The sequence below is a fragment of the Girardinichthys multiradiatus genome, chromosome 23, assembly GCF_021462225.1.
Source record: "Girardinichthys multiradiatus isolate DD_20200921_A chromosome 23, DD_fGirMul_XY1, whole genome shotgun sequence".
Classification (NCBI taxonomy): domain Eukaryota; kingdom Metazoa; phylum Chordata; class Actinopteri; order Cyprinodontiformes; family Goodeidae; genus Girardinichthys; species Girardinichthys multiradiatus.
The window spans coordinates 25031039-25054892 of record NC_061815.1 but is presented as its reverse complement, the minus strand read 5'-3'; the positions used below and the strand labels follow the sequence as shown (position 1 = coordinate 25054892).

Below are 23854 nucleotides of genomic sequence, written 5' to 3'. Positions count from 1 at the left end.
AGCTCCCACACACAAGGAGTTCTTCGGCAGTATGCAGTGTAATGTCCCATCTTTAGTCAAGCTTCCCTTAAAAGCAATGACTCCTCTCAAAGTGAATGTCTTTCCTTGGAGAGCCACAATGGAGGGAAATTCACTCAAAGGAAACTGAGTTGTGTTTGCAAGGTCAGTGTCAATCCATGCTTTTTCTCCAATGCTGTAGCTGTGAGTAACAGTTCCAGCACAGAGCATTTTTCCTGAGGTGCTGGCTCCTGTTTTAAATTCAACTGGACATTCTGATTCCTTTGGTAGTGGTGGGGAGACTCTGAAAGGAAGAGCCCGTTTTCCACTGAAATGTCAAGTTGAGCCTTGCCAGAGTCCATCAGCACAGAAATGTCAGGAGAAACAAATGGTACTTCCCTTGTTGTTCCTTTGTTTAGCTGGCAGAACTGTGAAGAACAGCATTTTGAGAGGTAAACGCTTGATACATTTCTCATTGTTTTTCCAATGACCGTGGAGATATTGCACTGGGCATCGATTTGGTTGGCACAAGACCTCAACTGGATTTTTTTCAAACATTGCACTAAGCAGCTCTGCCCTCTGTGAATAGATCTTTGGGGTCACATCATCTGTAGCAATGGCTTTTACCAGCAGCAAGATGGGGCTGTCGCTTTCGTTCCTGAAAACATTTTGAAATGCTGAGCTGTCACAGAAAGCACAGCATAAGCACCGACAAAGTGCATCAAATGCACATGTGTTCAGAACAGAGATTGTTGATTTTCCAACTCTAATCGGTTGATGCAGGTTTCCATTTTTTAATAGTCCCACTTTTACTCTTTTTGCCGAAATAGAGGTATCTGCATGGAGCCATTCATTGCATGCAGTGAGATATGAAGTCCTCTTCCTTTTTTTGGGTGGAAAGTTTTGTCCAGTTTTCAACCACTTCTTCATCTGTTGGAGGAATGTTTGTGGTTTCATCAGATTTCACAGATTGCTGAGAATCCATTCTTCTCTTGGTTTCAATAAACAGCAGCTTTTCTCGAAAGCTGCTGTTTAATGAGCCATAGAACAGTCCAACGGGTTAAACCACATGAAACCAGCTCCGACGTTGTAAAGTCACATTTCCTCAACCTAGACTAACTTTAAAAAAAATTATCGTTCTTAAAAAAAGGCGGAAGAAGGACTTTTTTATGTGAAGTTGGTGTTTTTAAAATCATTCTACCAAGGGCATGAAGTCGGGCTTCTTTAAAAGGAGAACATTCTTTTTTACAAATGCCATGGTATCACCCACTTTATGTGAGTCCATTGAGCCTCACAGCTGAGGTTCATGTCAGATTACTACTTGTGTCTGCCTGTATTTATCTGATTATTTCAGAGGTTAAACCAGAAGTCAAAGAGGTATGGAGAAATTTCTTCTTCTTCTTGTGTTTGTCGGAGAAAGTCACGGTAAGTTCCTGATCATATTCAGACAAATAGAACAGTGTTATAATGTCAAATATGTATAATGTATAATTTACACGCTTTTGAAATGTTTCCAGCATTATTTTCTCTTGCTGCTGAAACAAAATGTAATGTCACCCAGACCACATCTCCATGCTCTTCTATTGTCGGAGGATCAGCCAACATCAAACTACTGGAAAATGCAACTGGCTACAAGATACATTGTTACAAAGATGATCTGAATGTTTTTTCCTTGAAGAGAGGCCATCTGATGGTTGTGGAGGAATATAAAAACAAAATTGAGTTCCTGGTCGGCACAGGGATGCTCAAGATCAACAATTTGAAGAGGACTGATTCTGGTCAGTACATAGTGGAGAGCTATGATCCTAATGGAAGACGTAAAGACATCTATTTCAACCTCCAAGTGAAAGGCAAGTTTAATATTGTGCATGCTAATCTGTGTGTGTACTTTTTTTGTTAGAGTGCATTTTTGCTTAAAGTAGCCAGAAATATGACATTCAAGTACAAGTTCAAAGATAAGTGTTAGGTGTGATCCAGTCACAGAAACTGGCTGTGGTTTATTAACAGATCCTTTCAGAAAATGTCACTTTGGATGTCACCATCTCTTTTACATTTTCTTTGCACTCACATTATCATTCAATAAATCTCTGTCTCTTAAACTGTACCTTTTAAGGCTGCAGGTTCTTAATAAATCCTAAACGCCAAACCAAAGAGAAAGTTCAACGTTTAGTTTACATAAATCAGAATTAAACTAATTTATGTTCAAGATTCACTACTTGTAAATTCTGAACTAAATGTTCTCATTGATAATAATAAATAAAATACCTAATGCTCACAAATCAGTCTTATAAGCTAAAGTTTTATAAAAGAAATTTGCTAAATGACATCATATGGTAATTAACTTATCTGAATCTAAATTTGGGACAGTAATTTGGCATGTATTGAAAATTCAGGTTCCTCTTTCAAACACTTTTGTGAAAGCTGTGTTTAAAAAAGGCTCAGTCATTAAGCCAAAAATATTTCTATCCCCTCTTAATAATATAGATATTCATTTATTGCACACAGGCTTTCTATTTTAGGCAATATCTGTCCTTTTAAAACAAGATCAGTGCCATTTCTATAGTCCTCTCTATGGGTAAATAATGATCTATGCTGTTTAAAGCCTTTCTGTAAAAAATTGAACATCTCTGGAGAAAAACCCATTTACCAGTGCATATATTACACTTAAGGATCTTTTCGTTTCCTTTCATAACTCCGTGAAGAAAGCGAGTGGTACCTATTTAAAAAAAAAAAAAAAAAAATATGGAGGTCAGCCTTTTTGAGTCCTGTATTTCAGAGGTAGAAAAGCTGCCCTTTCTCGCCTTCAGCTTGTCCAAAATGCAGTTGCTCATCTTCCACCTCAGTCATCCAGGTGAGAACATATCACTCCTGTTCTGGCTGCTCTTCACTGGCTCCCTGTGTGCTACAGAATTGATTTCAGAATTATTTTCTTTTAAATGTACTGCCTTGCTCCACCTTATCTCTCCGACTTGCTTCACCTGTAGTCTCATTTACTGTCTCTAAGGTCAACTGACCAGCTGCTCTTAGCCATTCCAAATACTTACTATTTTACTTATTATATTTTACTATTTTTACTTATTGTCCTGATGTGCAACATTTAGTCAATGATTTGTTGTGTTTAAAAGTTCTTTAAAATAGATTGTATTTGAATGAAATAAACATAGAGTGATAGAGCTTATTTATGTTAATTCTTTCTGGTTTTGTGAGTTGAGGGCTGGACCAAACTGCAAACAGGCACTTAGGATGAGCATCATGGCAGTATAATAATAATTAAACAGAAAAACTCACAGAAGAGGTAAAGGACATAAATCATGTGCAGACCTGCAGGCGGTGAAACTGAGTCCATGGAAGTAAAACAGAGAATAAGGCATAAATAATCCAGTGGGGAATAACGATAGTCACAGATCTTATACACTGAGGCCGGGTTGAATGACAAGCAAACCAAATGAGCTACTCAGAGGAAATGCAACTGCAGCTGAGGCATAGAGAAAAGCAGAGCAGCTGAAGACTAATTAACCAGAACAGAGCAGAAACACAAGGAAACCCTGGGAAGTATCTAACAAAAGTCTATCAGGAAATAGATGTAGAAAGAAGACTAAGACACAAAAGAATTAACTAATAAGAAAAACAGACATCATCAAATATACTGAAAATAAACTGTAAACACAGAAAATTGTGCAGGGTGTCTTGATTTCAAAACTAATACATTCTTGTCAAAATTCATTTAAGCATATGTTCTTTTAAGACAAAACCAGAAAACCACATAAAGTTGCTATTGATCAGATGTAATGGATATTACAAAAAATGTAACAATTTGATTCTGGTTTCTTTCCTCAGAAAATATTTTCCTTATCTTGAATTCAGTGCGTTCTGCTGTCGTAGTCCTGCTGACTGTGGTCTTATTTTGCTGCATGTGCAGCAAATTTAACCTGTGTGGGGACTCAGGTGGAAATCAGGTACTTAGCATCACTGTTGAGAACATCATCCATTGCTTCCCAATAAATATTCAGGGAAATCTGAGAGAGTAATCTTTAAATTGTAAATAATTATTTATATTTCTGTTTTTGCAGGCTAACGATGAAAACCTATTCAAGATGTATCAAACTGCACAAAGGGAGTGATCTGGGGTGGTACTGATCAGAGTCACAATAGTAGAAATTATGGCAAATGTAAGAGGAGGACCTGTTTTAAAATTTGAAGTGGAGCTGTAGTGTGATCAGGGCCAGTTAAAATAATACAATAGTAGTGACATGGAATATGTGTAAATGTGAAAGTGGAAGGATTAGGATCTCATATGGAGGATGTGATATGATGAAAAAAGGAAAGGAAACAGAAGTGGTAAATGGTTTAGTACTGAGTAAGATATTCCAAGCAATGCAGCGAAGAGGATAAATGCAGGAAAAAAAAATTAAATCATTGGTCTTGACTTTATATTTGAGTCCCCTTCATTTATGGACCTTAAGAAGGTTGATTATGTTTTCCAGTATGCCAAAACCTAAGTGGTTTATGTGGATTTTCACCATAAAGTTTGTACTGATAAAAACTGAAACAGTAGACTATATTTACTGTTAAAGCTGTCTCGTGGATCTTTTTTAAATACATTGCCAATGCTGGGTTTAAAGTAAAGGAACCAGAGCTATGTCAGACAAAGGCCAGAAAATGGCACCGATGAGGTATGAGTTTTGCCTTAAGTGGTCCATATAACTAGACGAGTGCCATTTATCATTTTGTTTCAGTCATCTCCCACTATAAACTATTCAAAAAAATTTTTTCTGATATTTTAAATTACACAGCTGGAGTGATTTGTCTTTGTGTTTCCAAGCAACATTCAAACCCAGTTCACACATGCTGAATGTCATGGTTCTTTACAGAGCTGACATTTAAATACATTAATTAAATTAGCAAGGCATAGAGGTGAAATTACTTAAATGAACTTAGAGATTGGATTTGCATTGTCAGATGTCTATGAGGACTGAGGGAATAATCAAAGCCATTATTTAGGGATTTAATCTAGTAATGCCAAAATATCTAACAGCATTTATATTCGGAGACAATAATCAAAACAATAACTCTCCAGGAATGTGTATTAGCTGACACACTGAGACAAACTACTCTGCTGGTGTGTGTCTGTGCTCTGCTCCAAAGTCTTGTAAACATGAATGTTTGTGTTGGTCAAATTAATTCTAACTTTGTAACAGGTATAGCTTTCCATAATATTTGGCCTGACTCCACATGAGTTATATAGTGTAATCACCATAACAGAATCATTGATTGTAGATTTACTGCTGACAGATTTTTGCCACCTGATCTCTTTTTCTTCTGCCCCAATTACATTCTGAAGTCGGGACCAGTTCGATTAATTTCAGATATGTTCCAGTTACAAGTTTCCCTTAAGTTTGGAGTAACAGTATTTGGCTAAAACCATATCTACTGTAAAGTATGAGATTAATGTCCTATTTTTGGTATAGATTTGACTCACATACAGAGAACACTCAGAAGGAAAGGTTTATAGTTTTTATTGTCAATAAAGTAATCTTAGGACAGGAACTGGGAACACCAACTGTAAGGGAAGGAAGCAGAATGGATTGGTGAACAAGCGAATGATATGAGGCAACTGATTACTTAGATCTGAGAAATGACTTACTAAATTGTTGTAGCAAGAACCGCCAGGGGCAGAGAGATTCAGAGTCTTAACTTGGGAAGGGGAATTGTCCAGTTGTCTTTTCTGTTGTGAGCTTGGTGCCAGCAAAAGGGAGCTCAGGTGCCGATGTTCGAGAAGAAGGAAGAAGCAGGGTCTGCTGATGCCTGGGTATTGGAGTCGAAGGAAACGGGAAGCCGCCAGCTCGGTCCGTGTCCGAAAGGTTCAGACGGTAGTGAGAGAAATCCACAAGAAGGTAGTTCCTTAACTCAGTAGTTAATAATACAGAAGCTCAGAGATTCTCTGGAAACGAAGCCGAAACTCAACAAGGTAAACAAAGCTTCAGGTAGAAACCTGCGAGGGAACAAAAAATGCAAGATTATTAGAGTTCAAAATCGAAGCACAAAATTAGAAGGTAAGGTAAGGTAGGTTAATTTATATAGCGCTTTTCAGTAACGAGACACTCAAAGCGCTGTACATACAATTACAATACAATCACAAAGAACACAGAAAAACAAATCAGATGCTAAGAAATCTAAAAATCTATGAATCCTTCTGAGAAATCTAAAAATCTCTGGTCAATATTACAATGATACAGATAACATTAATAATCCTTGGGTTTTACTGGTAAGAGCAGGTTCTAAACCAATCTTTCTACAGAGGTAATTATATCATCAAGTCCTCTATGTAGGGGAAAGCATCTTGTGCTAAGAAGTCTCATCATTCCACTGAATTCTAACTAGTGAAGTGGCTGAGCTTGTTGCCACTAAGGCAAACACTCTGGCATCAGAATACTGGCAGCCTCCCGCTTAAGTACTCCAAGCAATCAGCAGATAGGAAACACCTGTCGTCCAGCGCACCTGAGAACTCCAGCACCAACTGAAACACTGAATGGTTAGTTAAACAAGTACACAAAACACACACACACACAACACACACACATACACTCTCAGACTGACAATTTTACTGATTTTAATTACATTTTGGGGGCAACAGAATATTTTAGGCTCCTGAGATATCCTGTTTCACCCATATAAAGGGCAGAGATTAACTCATCATCGACTGCTTTAATGTAGTAATACCTCTTATTGTGGACAGTAAAGTTTCTCTTTATGTGCCAAAGTAACAGGTGGGGACAAAATATTTCACTCAGCATTTGTTAGATAGTCACTTATGTCCTTTTACATACAAAACAGACAATATTTACTGCACAAATAACAAAGCACCTTTAGTTAACTGAATGTAATGAGCCATTTTAATGGAACGTGTTAGATTTAGCCAAAAAAAAAAAAATGTTCACAAGATTAAAGAATAAAACTGTCAATGATGCTCATATTTACTGTCCAGCAGATCCAGGGTTGAGTTATTTATAACGGCCTTAAAAAGACTTGTAATGGGACATGTCTACAGCGCTTACATTGCTGACTAATTATGTTATTACCTTAGTTTTATTTATCTCAGAGAGCCAAGCTCTACAAACCACTAGAAAGACAATAATCCTTACAGCCTGTTATTTCCCTGACTATTAGAGCAGTATCAATGTGTAGTTCTTTGGCTCTGTCTCTCTGGCAGTGGTGCACACTGCCAACACGGGGAACATACAGGTCCTTCTCAAAATATTAGCATATTGTGATAAAGTTCATTATTTTCCATAATGTCATGATGAAAATTTAACATTCATATATTTTAGATTCATTGCACACTAACTGAAATATTTCAGGTCTTTTATTGTCTTAATACGGATGATTTTGGCATACAGCTCATGAAAACCCAAAATTCCTATCTCACAAAATTAGCATATTTCATCCAACCAATAAAAGAAAAGTGTTTTTTAATGCAAAAAACGTCAACCTTCAAATAATCATGTACAGTTATGCACTCAATACTTGGTCGGGAATCCTTTGGCAGAAATTACTGCTTCAATGCGGCGTGCCATGGAGGCAATCAGCCTGTGGCACTGCTGAGGTCTTATGGAGGCCCAGGATGCTTCGATAGCGGCCTTTAGCTCATCCAGAGTGCTGGGTCTTGAGTCTCTCAACGTTCTCTTCACAATATCCCACAGATTCTCTATGGGCTTCAGGTCAGGAGAGTTGGCAGGCCAATTGAGCACAGTGATACCATGGTCAGTAAACCATTTACCAGTGGTTTTGGCACTGTGAGCAGGTGCCAGGTTGTGCTGAAAAATGAAATCTTCATCTCCATAAAGCTTTTCAGCAGATGGAAGCATGAAGTGCTCCAAAATCTCCTGATAGCTAGCTGCATTGACCCTGCCCTTGATAAAACACAGTGGACCAACACCAGCAGCTGACACGGCACCCCAGACCATCACTGACTGTGGGTACTTGATACTGGACTTCTGGCATTTTGGCATTTCCTTCTCCCCAGTCTTCCTCCAGACTCTGGCACCTTGATTTCCGAATGACATGCAGAATTTGCTTTCATCCGAAAAAAGTACTTTGGACCACTGAGCAACAGTCCATTGCTGCTTCTCTGTAGCCCAGGTCAGGCGCTTCTGCCGCTGTTTCTGGTTCAAAAGTGGCTTGACCTGGGGAATGCGGCACCTGCAGCCCATTTCCTGCACACGCTTGTGCACGGTGGCTCTGGATGTTTCTACTCCAGACTCAGTCCACTGCTTCCGCAGCTACCCCAAGGTCTGGAATCGGCCCTTCTCCACAATCTTCCTCAGGGTCCGGTCACCTCTTCTCGTTGTGCACCGTTTTCTGCCACACTTTTTCCTTCCCACAGACTTCCTACTGAGGTGCCTTGATACAGCACTCTGGGAACAGCCTATTTGTTCAGAAATTTCTTTCTGTGTCTTACCCTCTTGCTTGAGGGTGTCAATTGTGGCCTTCTGAACAGCAGTCAGGTCGGCAGTCTTACCCATGATTGGGGTTTTGAGTGATGAACCAGGCTGGGAGTTTTAAAGGCCTCAGGAATCTTTTGCAGGTGTTTAGAGTTAACTCGTTGATTCAGATGATTAGGTTCATAGCTCGTTTAGAGACCCTTTTAATGATATGCTAATTTTGTGAGATAGGAATTTTGGGTTTTCATGAGCTGTATGCCACAATCATCCGTATTAAGACAATAAAAGACCTGAAATATTTCAGTTAGTGTGCAATGAATCTAAAATATATGAATGTTAAATTTTCATCATGACATTATGGAAAATAATGAACTTTATCACAATATGCTAATATTTTGAGAAGGACCTGTAGATGTTAATGGGAACTTATTTTAGCACAAGACCTGATTTGGAACCCACAGTGAACAGCAGTGAATGGTTAGTAGCAGGCAGACAGGTGGACAGCAACTCCCAGAGCTCTGACACCTACGTAGCGAAAAGGGTGCCAGGTTAAAATCATTCTTGTATTTATAGTCAAAATAGATGTCAGCTAGTCATATTTTACTTATAATTACTGGAAACTCTCCAGCTGCAGCAGATTTCTACTTCTATCTGCTGCTTCCTATTTTTGTCTACTTTACTCAGGTGTGGTTCATACTTTTTTAGTTTAGTTTCCTTTTTTCTTTTGTCTGTTTTAGTTTTTAGTTAGATAATTTCTGTATTTGGCAACGATGACTGAGACGAATTATGTGAAAAAAGGGAACTTCATGTATTAGCGTGAACTTTTAAAAAAAAAATTCAAAATGATTTCTAACCGCAAATCTTTTAACACATTTCCCATCAGATCCAAAATAGATAGACCTTCTGATTTAAATGTCATAACTGAGTTGACAATACATTACTTATGAGAACTGCACTATTCAAATGGGCTCATTGAAGCAAATCAAATGTCCATGTGTTTTAGCTGTTTAAAATGGCCTTATTGTACATTGCCACATGGTAAGAAATACTACTGAAATAGTTTGGGATTTAGTAATGTTATTTGGATAAATAAGAAAAGATAATTTCTTTGCAACAATTGATCTCTCTCCTTTCCATCTTTGGCGTAACAAGTGCACTGAATAAAATCCCAAGCTGGCTCTGGTTTGTGTAATATTTTTTATTGATTATGTTTCGTTAATTTATGTTGAATAGAATGAGGCAAAATTAATTCACATCTAACAGAGATCTCCTAACAACAGCTTTTTTCGGATGAAAGCAAATTCTGCATGTCATTCGGAAATCAAGGTGCCAGAGTCTGGAGGAAGACTGGGGAGAAGGAAATGCCAAAATGCCAGAAGTCCAGTGTCAAGTACCCACAGTCAGTGATGGTCTGGGGTGCCGTGTCAGCTGCTGTTGTTGGTCCACTGTGTTTTATCAAGGGCAGGGTCAATGCAGCTAGCTATCAGGAGCTTTTGGAGCACTTCATGCTTCCATCTGCTGAAAAGCTTTATGGAGATGAAGATTTCATTTTTCAGCACGACCTGGCACCTGCTCACAGTGCCAAAACCACTGGTAAATGGTTTACTGACCATGGTATCACTGTGCTCAATTGGCCTGCCAACTCTCCTGACCTGAACCCCATAGAGAATCTGTGGGATATTGTGAAGAGAACGTTGAGAGACTCAAGACCCAACACTGGATGAGCTAAAGGCCGCTATCGAAGCATCCTGGGCCTCCATAAGACCTCAGCAGTGCCACAGGCTGATTGCCTCCATGCCATGCCGCATTGAAGCAGTCATTTCTGCCAAAGGATTTCCGACCAAGTATTGAGTGCATAACTGTACATGATTATTTGAAGGTTGATGTTTTTTGTATTAAAAACATTTTTCTTTTATTGGTCGGAAGAAATATGCTAATTTTGTGAGATAGGAATTTTGGGTTTTCATGAGCTGTATGCCAAAATCATCCGTATTAAGACAATAAAAGACCTGAAATATTTCAGTTAGTGTGCAATGAATCTAAAATATATGAATGTTAAATTTTCATCATAACATTATGGATAATAATGAACTTTATCACAATATGCTAATATTTTGAGAAGGACCTGTAATCGTTTGTGGTCATTGTCACTGCCTGGTAGAGGTGGAGAGCAGCGGGTCTTTTACAGTAGTTCATCCTGACTTGTTGATCATTTCTTTTGACAAAAGAATATGGAACAATTTCTTCTTCTTTTGATATTCGCTGGAACTACCTGTGGTAAGATCACCATCTCACAAACCGAGACAAAACAATTTTGTCACAAATTGCAGCTTGTGTACATTTTCTGCATCTTTTTCAGCATTATCCATAGTTCCTGAGACTAAATGTGATGCCATTCAGATCATAGTCTCATGCGCTCCTGTTCCTGGGCAACTGTGTACATCCAACTGATGACCATTGCCACTGGTTACGTGCTGGAGTTTAACAAGAATCTCCCTGGTCATGACATTAAAGTGTTTATTGTGAAGAATGGAAAGGTAAAAATACGTGAGTCCTACAGAAACAGAACTGAGTTTTTCATCGACACTGGAACGCTCAAGATCACTGATGTGGAGGAGGATGATGCAGGCCAATACACTCTGAAAGCCTACAAACCAAATGGGGAATTTGTGCAAATGCTCAGTTTCACCCTCAATGTTAAAGGTAAATTTTGGGAATCTATCCTCACTTTTTAAGCTATTTAGTTTTTTTTTCTATTCTTTTCAATTTTTGTATTTTCCCCCTTTGATGCAAAAAGCCAAAGGAAGATGCATGCTTTTCCTCAATGAATTTATTTTGTTCAGCTTGTCTTTGTTAGATCTGTTTTATTAAACAAGAAAATAAGTGTTTTTCTCTTCAAACAGTATGGTTTAAACGCACTAATTCAGCATTAAGTAAACACAATAAAAAAATCTAATCTTTTCCTTAACTTTTTCATTAAAGTTTTCACAAGTGTCTGCAATTTTGTATCAATGCTTAAAGGGCCAGGCAATGATTACTAATAAACAAACTTATAAAATATCATTATGTTATTTATTTATTTTCAGGAAAAGATTCCAGATCTATTGACATCTCAATCCCTGCAGTGGTGGATGTTCTCATTTTGATTTTAGTTGGCTGTGCGGTTTGGAAACTGAAGCCCTGCAGAAAGACAGGTAATTTTTAATAAAGGTGATTTTCAGCTCATTGTTGCAGGCCTCACAGATGAGACACTCCGTGTTGCAGGGTCCTGTTCTGTTGTTTTAGGCAGTTTTGAACATCCCCATTTTTTGAAAAATTGTAGCAGCCATCTAAATTGATAAGGCAGAAACAGCAGCACAACAAACTTTCAAAATAAGTTGGGTTTTTAAAGCCATACAGTGCTGTGAAGAAAGCACTTGCCCCCTTTTTTTTTATTTTCTAAGGATTATATCATGTATCAAAGGAAAAGGCTATCCAAACCCAACTGACCCTGTAATGTAATTGTCCTTTAAATCTAAAAACCGCTTGGGGGACTCTTGCCAACTGCCATCAAGCATTTGCAAGAACTGTGAAAAGATTTCTACATCACTCTGGAGGCCCACTCATCATTGTAGAGTTGTTTAAATTCACCTACATTTGCACATAAATGACCTGTTTAAGGTCATGCCACAGCTTTTCAATTGGAATTAGGCAATTTTTAAAGCTTTCTTTTGTTTTTTATCTGTTAGGAAGTAGATTTGCTTGTTTCCTTCTGATCATTGTTCTGCTGCATAACCAAAGTGGACTTGAGCTTAAGGTCTCAAACCATTGGTTGAACATTCTATTTTTGGATTTCTATTTCAGAGCTGAGTTGATGTTTTCATCAATACGACAAGCCGTCCAGGTCCCGAAGCAGCAACTCACTACCATGCTTGACTGTAGGTATGGTGGCCATTCTCGGAAATGCAGTGTTAGTTTTAGGCGGGATGTAATGGGACACACTTCTTCAAAAAAGTTCCACTTTTGTCTCATCAGTCCACATAATGTTTTTTTAATGGTCTAAGGCACAGGTGTCAAACTCCAGTCCTTGAGGGCTGGTGTCCTGCAGCTTAGATTTGTCTCTGCTTCAACACACCTGAATCATATAATTAAGTCATTAAGTCTCTGGAGAACTTCACTGCATAATGAGGAGGTAATTTAGCCATTTGATTGTGGTGTGGTGGACCAGAGACACATCTAAAAGTTGCAGGCCACCATCCCTTCGAGGACTGGAGATTGACACCCCTGGACTTGGGGATCATCAAGACAATTTCTTGCAAACTTCAGTTGGGCCTCTGGTTTTTTTTTTTTGTGTTTTTTTTAAGAACAGTGGTTTGGGCCTAGTGACCACCATGAAGAAAATGTTTGTCCAGTCTTATTGTTCAATCATGAAAACTCTTAACCGAGGCAAGTCAATGTAGATGTTGACCTTTAGTGGATAATGCCTCTTGCTTTTTTTCGAGGGAGACCCAAAGCCCAAGAAAAGGCTTTGCAAACCTTAATAACAATAAACATGAATGAGTTTGTTCCTCATCAGCCCTTATAATGAATGTTTGAGATCTTTTAGCCTACTTCTGTTGTCAGACAGGTTCTATTCAAGTGACTTCTTGAATTTTCTTGTACAGGTCTGGCAATAATCTGAGCTGGTTGTAACAAATGAAATTGATCTCCTTTCCCTTTTTTACAGCACTGTATGTATGGCTAAATATTAAAATAGAAGGAATATTTTTTGCAAAATGTTACATAAAAGTACTTCCACTTCAGATGCCTAAGCCTTACTGCAGTTCTTTTAAACAGTAGATGCTGCTTCAGAGAAACGTTGCATTTATTCAACAACTGGTCGTGGAATTACAGTCTAGACTAGAGGAAGAGCATTCCTCAGAAACAACCCTAACATCACAGCTTTGACTCATAAACTTTGCTCTTAGTTTTTGAAGTTTAACAATTTGAAATAAATATTCAATCTGTGGATTTTTTCAGTAAAACGTATGCCTGCAAACTGCTTTTTAAAGCGACTCCTGCTTTAAGAAAATGGGGACTGGCAGAAACAACAGAACATGTCAAAGCTGCTTTCAGTCTGTTTGTGTTTTATTTATTAGAATATAAAAACTTTATTCATTTTAAGCTGTCAAATAATGGCACAAATGTGAGTGTAAAAAGTTTTTTCTTAAACTCTAATAATTTTTTTATCAATTTTATTTGTGCAGGTTATGAGACATTAAACTGAAAGTTGGGACCATCTCAATACATTTGGACATTCATGATCTGGTCTGTGAAGGACCAATCCTGCCATAATTAAGAATATAAATAGAAATAAATAAATGCTCAATAAATAAATAAGCATACGATTAAATACACACATAAAAAAAAACAATGCAGAAAATGAATAAATGTTGGCAGTAATTAAATTATTCAGTGAGACATAAATGTATATATACATATATAATTTAATTAGCTTCGTTATTTATTCACCTTTGTGATAATTACTTTATTTTTTTATAATGCATTACATTTTTCAACTTTATTTATTATTACTTATTTTTTTAAGTATTTACGTGTATGTTTTAAAATGTCCTTTCTGTTTTATTTTTCCTTAGTGCTTTTTTACTTTATTTGTGCAATGCTTTTTATTTATGCCGGTGCTTTTTACATTTCCGAAGGCATTTCTGCCTCATTATGCAAATGAGGAGGGGCTGTGTCTTCAAGCGTCAACTTCTGCCTATTGGCTGTTAGCTTTAGCGTGCATAGCTCGAATCTGCATGGCTTCTTCCCACCAAACAGCATTTAGCAATAGCGAACTCGACAGGCAGACGTTCTGTGTCTGACCTCTTAACAGGGTTCTAATTCCTCCAGTCTATTAGCAGCTTCCATTAAGAGCTCACAAGCTCCACAGTGAGCCAAGCACACAGCCCCACTCCAAGTACCAGTGCCCCATCCCGTTCCATCACACAGTCTCCTGCATCCCGTCCCCCCACTGGCTGAGGTGGAGGTGGGGGGGACACCCCGAGTCTGACCTCAATGGTGTCCGACCTCTTAAGGGAAGCTGCTAATAGACTGGAGGAATTAGAAAACTGTTAAGAGGTCAGACACAGAATGTCTGTCTGCTAAGTTTGCCATTGCTAAGTGCATTTTGGTAGGGAAAAGACATGCAGATTCGAGTCATGCAGGCTAATACTAACCAACCAATAGGGCGAAGTTGATGCCTGAAGACACAGGCTCTCCTCATTTGCATAATGAAGCAGAAATTTATACGGTAATGTAAAAAGCACCGGCATAAATAAAAAGCATTTAACAAATAAATAGAGTAAAAAAATTAAAGGAAAAAAACAAACAAACAGAAAATATTAAAACATACACATAAATACATTTAAAAATAAGTAATTATTAAAGTTGAAAAATGTAATGGATAATAAATAAATAAGGTAATTATTACAAAGGTGAAAAAATAAAGAAGCTAGTTAAATTAGATATATACATGTATGTCTCACTGAATAATTTAATTAATGCCAACATTTATTCATTTTCTGCATTTTTGTGTGTGTATTTAATTGCATGCTTATTTATTTATTGAACATTTATTTATTTCTGTATTCTTAATTCTGGCAGGATTGGTCCTCCAGACAACATGATTCAGGACACGAAGATCAGCCTTTAATCGGACTCTTGCCAACGGATGAAGGCAGTATCTAATTACAGATTAAAAATAGGCTTGGATCGGTTTTATAAACTCACTTTTTGGTCAAGTTGTATTTATTTTGCTTAAAAGTGTATTTTTTTTAGATTAGTGATCAAAATATTGTTAAATCTTTACTATTGTACTAATCTGTCTGAAACAATGTAAGTGTTTAAGCATGTGAATTTTTTGTTTGATATCGAATTGTTGCTGGTTAAATTCTTTTAAGTTTTAGTTTTACACAGTACATTATTTTTTTCAGATTTGTATTTTTTCATTTTGCTTTTCAAATCAGTCAAAAATCGTAAATACAAGCTATATGTAATTGCACCGGAATGTACAGTTGTGTTTTGAAGTTTAAAGTATTTTAATTATTGAGATTTTAACCAAACAACAGTTTGTGTCTGTGGGTACATGAAGCAGTATGCTGAACAACACTGCAACTGTGGACTGCATCATACTGAAAGTAAAAGCAGGCTTATTTTAAGAAACAGTTCTGGAAGTGGTCAGTGTTACTTGTTATATGTTCTCTGAATTTAGAGCCTTTATAAGAAATGACCTGATAGATTAAATGCTTTGGTTCAAAGATAGCCAACAGGGGCCACATATTCTACAGAGGTAAACATGCTTTATGCTCATTAAAGATGATATGGTGAAAACATCTTACAGGATGCCCACAAGTTTAAAAAAATGTTTTCAGTTATGTTACAACTGAAATGTTGAAGTAAATTCTTCTCTTCACTTTAAAAACTGATCTGCATGCCCATTTTTAACCTATACACCATTTTTGTCGGAAATCAACAAGAAAGCAAATTTACTCCTGATTTAAAAAAAAATCTCTTGCTTTTCTCTATGCTTTTCAGTCAGGTTTCTGACCCAGCACTGTGGCAATGACATATGTCCTAACAACAATGCATCTAAAACCTCTGTTTACCACATCTTTCACCATACTATACAGATGTCAGACAACTTTGTATTTCTGTCAGATACAGATAATATCCTCCTGTGAGTGCTCATCCTATTGTTCCCCCTTAGATTGGCTCAGCATTATGTTTTTGTAAACCTTGTTTCTGCTATTAACATTTCCAGCAGCTCATTTTGTGTAGTGTCTCCTTCATAGGTTGTCAGGATCTGTTTTTGTTTGTTTACCTTCTCTGCTCAGCCAGGTGCTTTTCTGTTTGTTTTGGTTTATTTAGATTGCTTCTGTTTAGTTTTGTTGCTTCCTGGGTTCCGGTGTTAGATGTGTTTAGTTATATCCTGATAGATCGGTTTTCCTCTTGTTTATGTTCTTTATTCTAGTCACTGTTTACTTGTGTACTGGTCACCTCCCTGCTCTCCATGCTCATCAGGTTAATTAGTCACTCTTCCTCAGTTCTCTTGCATTCCTGATCACCAGCTTTTCATATTCCTCTTGATTGGCTCCTCTCTCAGTTTATTGGTTCATGCTCTACCTCCTTCAGTATTTAAGCTCTCTGGTTTTTCACCCAAACCGATCGGGTGCATTTTGAAGCTATATTTTTATTTTTGTTTCACTTTCTTGGTCCATGGCATCAGAGGTCAGGTTATTACATCACACAGCCGCTAAAACACACATACACAAACGTGAACATCAGTATCTGCAGTGTAAATCCAGACAAGAAAATACATAGTCAAAGTGAGCCTGTGTTGGAGTCTCAAGACAAACTTACCAATCACAACTTATTTTATTTGCAAGTGCTGGAAGCCAATCTTCCCATTTATGCCTTGCATGTTGATATTCTTGGCCAGAGCATGTGTTATAGTTTCAGCCATGACTCTCTTTACACAATCCTTGTCTCTCCCACCTTTAAGAGCAAGTGCGTTTAACATAAGCCTTTCAAATGATCAGCAGAAAATCTGAACCGGTCTGGTAGTCAGATCACTCAGGAATTTAATAAAATACTCACATGTATGAAGATTGGTTTGTGGTGTCCTTATTGGATGATGTGGCTCAGAGAAAACTTGCTTTCTCTGGTGCAGGCTGGGGGACTTGCGGCCTCTCTGGTGCAGGGATGTTCTTTTTCTTGACACCTGCTTGCAAAACCCTGCAATATATGTAAAAGTAATTAAAAAGACTCTACAATAAAATGATTAAATATTTATTTATCATTATTTAATATTTATTAAAAAAAATATTAATATTTATTTATTTACATAAAACATGTATGTGAAAGTTCTAAATATGTCATTATTTTAAACGTTCTGAAGGTTACTTTTTGTTTTCCTCAGACTCTCAACCGTTGCCTGGAGAGGCGTCCTTTCTGCTCTATTACCGTAATGTACCTTGTATGCGCGAAGCTAATCTTTAAGAGTGAGCTAACGTTGGCTGGCGTTACCACGTGTTTCTGTGTCAGCTCACTTGACCACAGTGGGACCGGGGGGCGGTAGGTTTCCGTCCGTCCGTCCCGACTAGGGCAGCAAAAAGGCACAAAATGACCCAGTTTTCAGCTCTGTCGGCGTTATAATTTTTCAAATTGAGCAAAATTTCGCAAAGTTACGGTAATACTACTCCGGTCATAGCGCTGGGGCTATGGCGGTACTAAGCAACATATGCTTTATGTATATAAACTAAATAATGTTTTGTTATTCACAGTCTGATATTTTTGAAAATGTTTAGAACTAACCAGTTACACATTAGCAATAGATGCGTTTCAGGAAGATGATGTCATCACGCTTGCTACCGCCATGTTGAGTACCGAACGCTAAGCTCCGTGGCGCTTTCTCTCAGACCAGAATGGATCGTTCTCATTTAAATCCCCACAAACTTAAACGATACAACGAAAAAAATCGCTGTTATTGGATGCGATCCATACGAAGTTCCTGCAGACTGTTTTCAACACCTTTCATCAACTGACAGGCTTCCAGATTTTTCCTTCCACGACTTATACATATATCTGATACACAACCCGTCTTCGTACACCGGGGAAAGTCTGAAAGCTTTTAAAAGCACGGATGCCTATCGATATTTCACGGCTGGTTGGGCCATTGACCCAAAAATATGGTATCGGAAGAACAAGAAAATATTCTTGTGTAAAGCAAATTAAGTCATGTTCTACTGATCTTTATGCTTGATGTAAACAGCGGCTAACACTTAGCATTGCAAAGGGGTAAGCTAGGATCATTTAAATCATCCACTGAAACATAGAGCAGGACTAATGAGCAATGTAAGAGTGATGTTAAGGTCCCAAATAAACAATTTAGAAATTTCAAGGGGTGGGTGAACGAACATCAAGCTCCTGACTGTTGCAAAAAGTCACGTGGGGGGTTCTGAGTACCTGAGGTTAATGTTGTACTTGTTCCAAGAAAGTTAAAGTCTCACACTCATCTTGATAAGTATTTTCTAGTTTTACTTTACTAATAAATCACATTCTTTAACTTCAGGTGAATCACTCTCAGGCCATAAATGCCACACCCACACAACCCTGGGTTGTTGTCAGAGAGGATGGGACAGTGCTAATGGCTCACTGCGCCTGTAAAGCAGGATTGGGTGAAGCATGCTCCCATGCAGCTGCACTGATGTATGCACTACTGGCAGCAGTCAATGTCAAAGATGGACAGTCCAGCACTCAGAAGGTGTGTGCCTGGGTCATTCCAGGCAAAACATCTCAAATCCAGTATGAGGAACTGAGCAAAACATCAATGACCAAGACGAATAAATCAAAATCCACTACACTGCCCAGCATTCCAGTCCCTTCAGAGGATGAATACATGAGGTTCTTCCAACAGCTGCACGAGTGTGATGTCCAGGAAGGAAATCCCAACGGAACGGCTATTTTGTCTGTCATCGTGGGTCACTCTGACAAATACATACCAAAGACTGTCCAAATCTACACTGAGGAGAGGGACAAGCATAGATGAGGAGGGAAGAGGAAGAGAGGAAGGAAGGGAAGAAGAGAGGCAGTGGGAGAGGAGGGATATTCTAATTCCAATTCTGTTATTTTGATGTACTGTAACAAGATAATTGGAATTAGAATATTCAACCGCTCTTCCTGCCTCTCTCCTTCCCTTCCTTCCTCTCCTCCTTACTATCCTCTTTCCATCACTTCTTTCAGTGTATATTTCATTTCAAGTAGAACTACTGCAAATAAAATCTACATTGTGAGGAGAGGAAGATGAGGACGTGGGATGATTTTCTTGTCTTGTTTTTAATCCTGTTGAAAAATGGTGATATGTTTCTCATGTTTCTCTTCAGTAGTAAACCTTTAAAACATTAAATATTGTAATAATGAAACAAGTACATTGTTTGATCAACAAAAGTCAGATTTATTTCAAAATGAAATACTTTGTGGTTTGGGATGTTTAATTCTGCATGTCATCACTCTGGTGGAACAACAGGATGGCAAAGATTACAGAGGGCGCAACACACTTTCACCATTTTATCTAGTGGCGTGAGTCCATCTGAGGCTGAATAACAAAGTGATATGGGTATGGTTCCTTGCAAAATAGAGTACTTATTCCTTACAAGTCCTATAATCCTCTCCCCATGGATGCGCACAGCTGCCAGTCCTCTCGATGACTCGATTTCTTCTGGGTGAAGCTGTGCTTTTCCTTTGGTAAAGGCAGGTATCTTGAGTTGTGCATTGACAAGTCCTACAGAATCTGCTACATTAAACCCTCTGTCAGCAAGAACCACATCCCCAGGGGACAACAGGTCAAGATATCCACTATGCTCTGTCACATACTTATCACCTGTCCTACCACCCCAACCTTTTGAAACAAAGCTAATGACCCCTTGTGGTGTTATGGAAATGAGATACTTAACTGTATTATGATGTTTATATTGTGAATAGGTTTGTGCATGTGCTCTCATCTCTTTAGGTCTTTCAATGAATATCTCAAAGAGGTCATTAATACTAGTGCAATTTTTGAAGTTTTTTCTGTAAAACATGGGAAGACTAATTAAAATCTGATCTCTGCTTGGCCACCTTATAATATGACACAGCCGGAAATACATAACATTCAGTGTGTTGTTGAAAACCCTACTAGCAGTTGATGTATGAAACCAATGACCTAGGAAAAAAAGTGGTAAATTCATTCTCAAGTGCATTAATGTTAGTAAAAACTGCTGAAAAGGTGACAAACATGACTTAACATTAAGTAATGATGATATAAAAGAGAATACAACAATCAATTTACAGTAAGAAGGCAGGCCAGTTAACTTATTGACTTTCTCATCTTTGCCTTGGAAACTTTCTTTATTGAATGTTAATGAATCTACTTCACCCTTGAGTTTACAGATTTCAGTCCTTAATCTCATACATTCTTTATTGAGTCTTTTAATTGTGACTTGGCAAGAAGCATTGGTACAGGAACCATCCATCGCCAATCCAACCTCCTGTCTGTCTTCTCCTCCATCCTGCTGGTCATTGCCATCCACCTCCTGTCTGTCCTCTGCTTTTCCTGTCTCTCCTCTGTCAGCATCAATCACTGCTCTTTTTCTTTTTAGAGCCTGAGTGTGTTCAAACCTGGCCATTTGATAAATCCTCTTTCACTTGTTTGGAGAACTTAGATGAGGAAATATTGTTGGCACGTAGTCTGGGCTTAGTGGGTTTTGGCTTTTTGCACCTGATGAGACAAAGGATTCAGTTAATGTAACTAGGTCTGTGTCCAAAGCAGCTACAACGAAGAAACCAGAGAAATGAAACATCTTGCTAGGTTAATCTAAGATCAGCACAATATATCATCAAGCTTATTACCTAACCTTATTATTATTTTGTTGTTTCTTTTTGCGCTCTTAGCTCTTCGCTCTTCTTCTTCTTCTACTGAAATTTAATGGCGGTTGGCAAAAGTCCAAAGGTGGTCGTTACCGCCACCACTGGTATGCAGTGTGGTTCTTAATGGATTAATATCTTGTCTTATATGTCTTAGGTGCCGCCGGAGGGTGACAGGTGTAGCTCATCTTCTCATCAGGCGGTGTGCTATAAGATGGAGGACTGTCAGTTTATCTGCCCCTGAGTGTTTTGCCACCGGCGGTATTTCTACCCAGCCTCTATCTGAACCTCGTTCTATGCAAACCAAGAATCCTCTTGCTAAGCCTCCTGCTAACAACCTTGTTTGTTCTCACAGGTGCTGTCTCCGGCTCTCGCTCGTGCTTGGATCAAGATACCACAGACAACCTCGGACAGTGTCTTCTCTGGACTAATTTCCCGGCTGGCAGTCTGCAACTAACTGGCACACGGCTTCCATTCGCGAACCCTGTCCACCCTCCGGCGGAGTTCCCTCTCCCAAGCTCCAGGCGGCCCGGACCCCTCCAGGCTCGACACGCCCTCTCCCTGGTGGACATCCTGCTCCCGATCAGTAAGCTCACAGTCCCAGCAGTATCATTCTACCCGAGAGTTTAATTACTTACCACCGTTCCCTCCGTACAGCTGCCTGTCTTCAGTCCCGAGTGCTTCACCTGTTTGCTCCAGTGTCAAACTTACAAACCTGTTCTCTGCCTCTGAGTGTCTTCTGTATGTGGGTCAAATCGGCAGTTAGAATTATGACAGCTAAGCTGTATGCAGCTGCTTTGTGGTGACCCAGGCAGGCTGAGAGTCTGCTCCTAATAACCTTAATGGTTTTCCTTTTCAGATTGAAAGCTGAAGCTTTAACAACCATAAAGACCACAGGGATATTTGTAAAAGAATCTGAAACCACGTTGCAAAAACCATGAAGGCATTGTTACAAACACAGGCCACATTATCTGCAGATATAAATATTCCAACACACTCTTTATGCTTATTGATGATACTGTTGGAATAATTGAATATAGATTTATCTTATATTTTCTCCTATTCTTTAACTTGACTATTTGATCTTATAACCTTTCATGATGTATGTGTGAGTAAAGGATGTGTGAGTTTGTCTGCAGGCAAAGATCATAAATGGAGCTGAATTAGCAGAGAAGACACTCAACAAAAAGTCACAACTGACCCTACCAGTTGTAGGAGACTGTGGGAAATGTGTTGTTAATGTATAAAGCTGTTTATGACCTGTTTACGATGCAGCTGTTGTTTCCCCCATCCTTTAGAGAACAATGTTTTTGTAAACTAGGGACCCCCGAAAGACAATAAAAAGAGGAGGCGGACAGATGCTGTTCAGAATGATTGGGGACTTGTAACTGAACATGTTTCTGATCGTTCTCCTCGTACGAGTAAAATAACTAACATTTTGTCTCTCTCTCTCCTTTTTGTGTTGTTATAAATATTGTTAGGTTGTTTAAACCTGACAGATACCATGGTCAAAACCTCCTTTAGAAAACTTACAAGAGAGATGCAAACATTTGGTTTTTCCTTTATTCTTGTTTCATTATCACCTTCTATTGTCAAAAATTTTAAATGTGAGCACAGCATTTAAAAAAAAAAAGGTCCTTCTCTTTTAATAGTGCAAGAGAGGACAGCCCTGCATAAAGACAACTGGAAACTGTCCAGTTTCATTACAAATTATTTCATTGCTTTTGTTTATACTGTCCTGTTTGATTCTTTTGTCTAAGCTTAAGATAAATGTTGTAAATTTCAAGATTCTTACCTAAAATGCAATAAGGATTGCAATGTCTAAGCAGCACTACACATTTTTTTTTTTAAATCAGCAAAATGCCCAATCCATACAACAGTGGGAGGTAGTCCTTGGAAGTTGTCCAGAGTGCAGTAAAATAATTTGTCTGCTAATGAGCCTGCAAAGGGTAATCACTCAATGGCACACATGCCAAAATCTTTCTTTGGCTCTTCACTGTCTCTGTCTGCTGTCTTTTTTTTTTTTGATGGAGATCTTGGAGAACCCCTTGCATGTCAAGTTCAGGCCTAAAGGCTTCTTGCATCTGCAACTGGTGGTCCAAAGGCAGACAATACTGATCTCCACTCATCCTGGTGCAAATGAGAGTACATTCTTTCAGTTCCTGAAAGGCTTTGCAGACATGAAGTGGTTCTTTTTCACTAAAAGTTTCCTGAGATGTACCTCTTTTACTTGGTTGATATAATTTTACAGGCAGGTCTGTGATGCCCTAGAAGTCTCCTCAGATACCACAACGTAAAGCAATATCCCAATCTTTAGGAACACAACTCCATGTGAAGGCTATATCTTTGATCCTTCCTAAGACAAATCCAGATAAATGTGGTGCTCCACTTATACCTGAGACAGACAAGCCTTCTCATTCTTCTGATTAAAGTTAAACTTTCAATATGGCCAGCAACAGCTTGTTTTAGCTGACTTATACTGTGTTCACATTTAGTATCACAACTGCCTAAGTGTCAACATGAAGACAATATTTTCTCCATTTCACCGTTTCCATTACTTATGTGCCCTACTAGTATTACATCTCAGTCATACTACACACTTTCTGACAGCTATCTGCTCATTTAGTAGCATTCAGTTGTGCATGCCATGCATTGAAAATACCATTAGCTGTTTTTTCCTATCTCTCCATGGTGAAATTCCTTATGAATAAGGAGTGGATGCCCACCTCATGTAACCCTTCATTAAGTTCTTCTTTGCTTTTCTATTGTTTTTAGCTTGTGCAGCATGAGACCTTTAATTTTCAGTTAGTTAGAGAAGCAAGCTCTGTTTCCTTTTAACCTATCTTTTAAGTCTTAAAATGTAAAAAAAATCTCCAGTAGATAAACTCTGAACTTTGTAATTGTTCCCACCGTGGCCATCTGAGCTCTTTCCGTCCTTTTTAAGCACATTGGTCCTTGATATGTGCCCTTTGACATGATCAACAGATAATCTCACT

General features: G+C 38.3%; 1 long non-coding RNA gene across 2 annotated transcripts; it reads right to left on the bottom strand.

The window, feature by feature from the left end:
* Positions 1-5497: 5497 nt before the first annotated feature.
* On the bottom strand, positions 5498-18120 carry LOC124860437. 2 transcript variants are annotated; one of them, XR_007036353.1, is made up of 6 exons: positions 17772-18120; positions 17055-17192; positions 16818-16952; positions 16279-16710; positions 5642-5989; positions 5498-5557 (listed from the first exon to the last, which is right to left on the bottom strand). It is a non-coding gene; the product is annotated as an uncharacterized LOC124860437 (long non-coding RNA). The 2 variants fall into 2 exon arrangements; XR_007036352.1 differs by having other exon boundaries at positions 5498-5989.
* Between the last annotated feature and the right edge of the window lie 5734 nt (positions 18121-23854).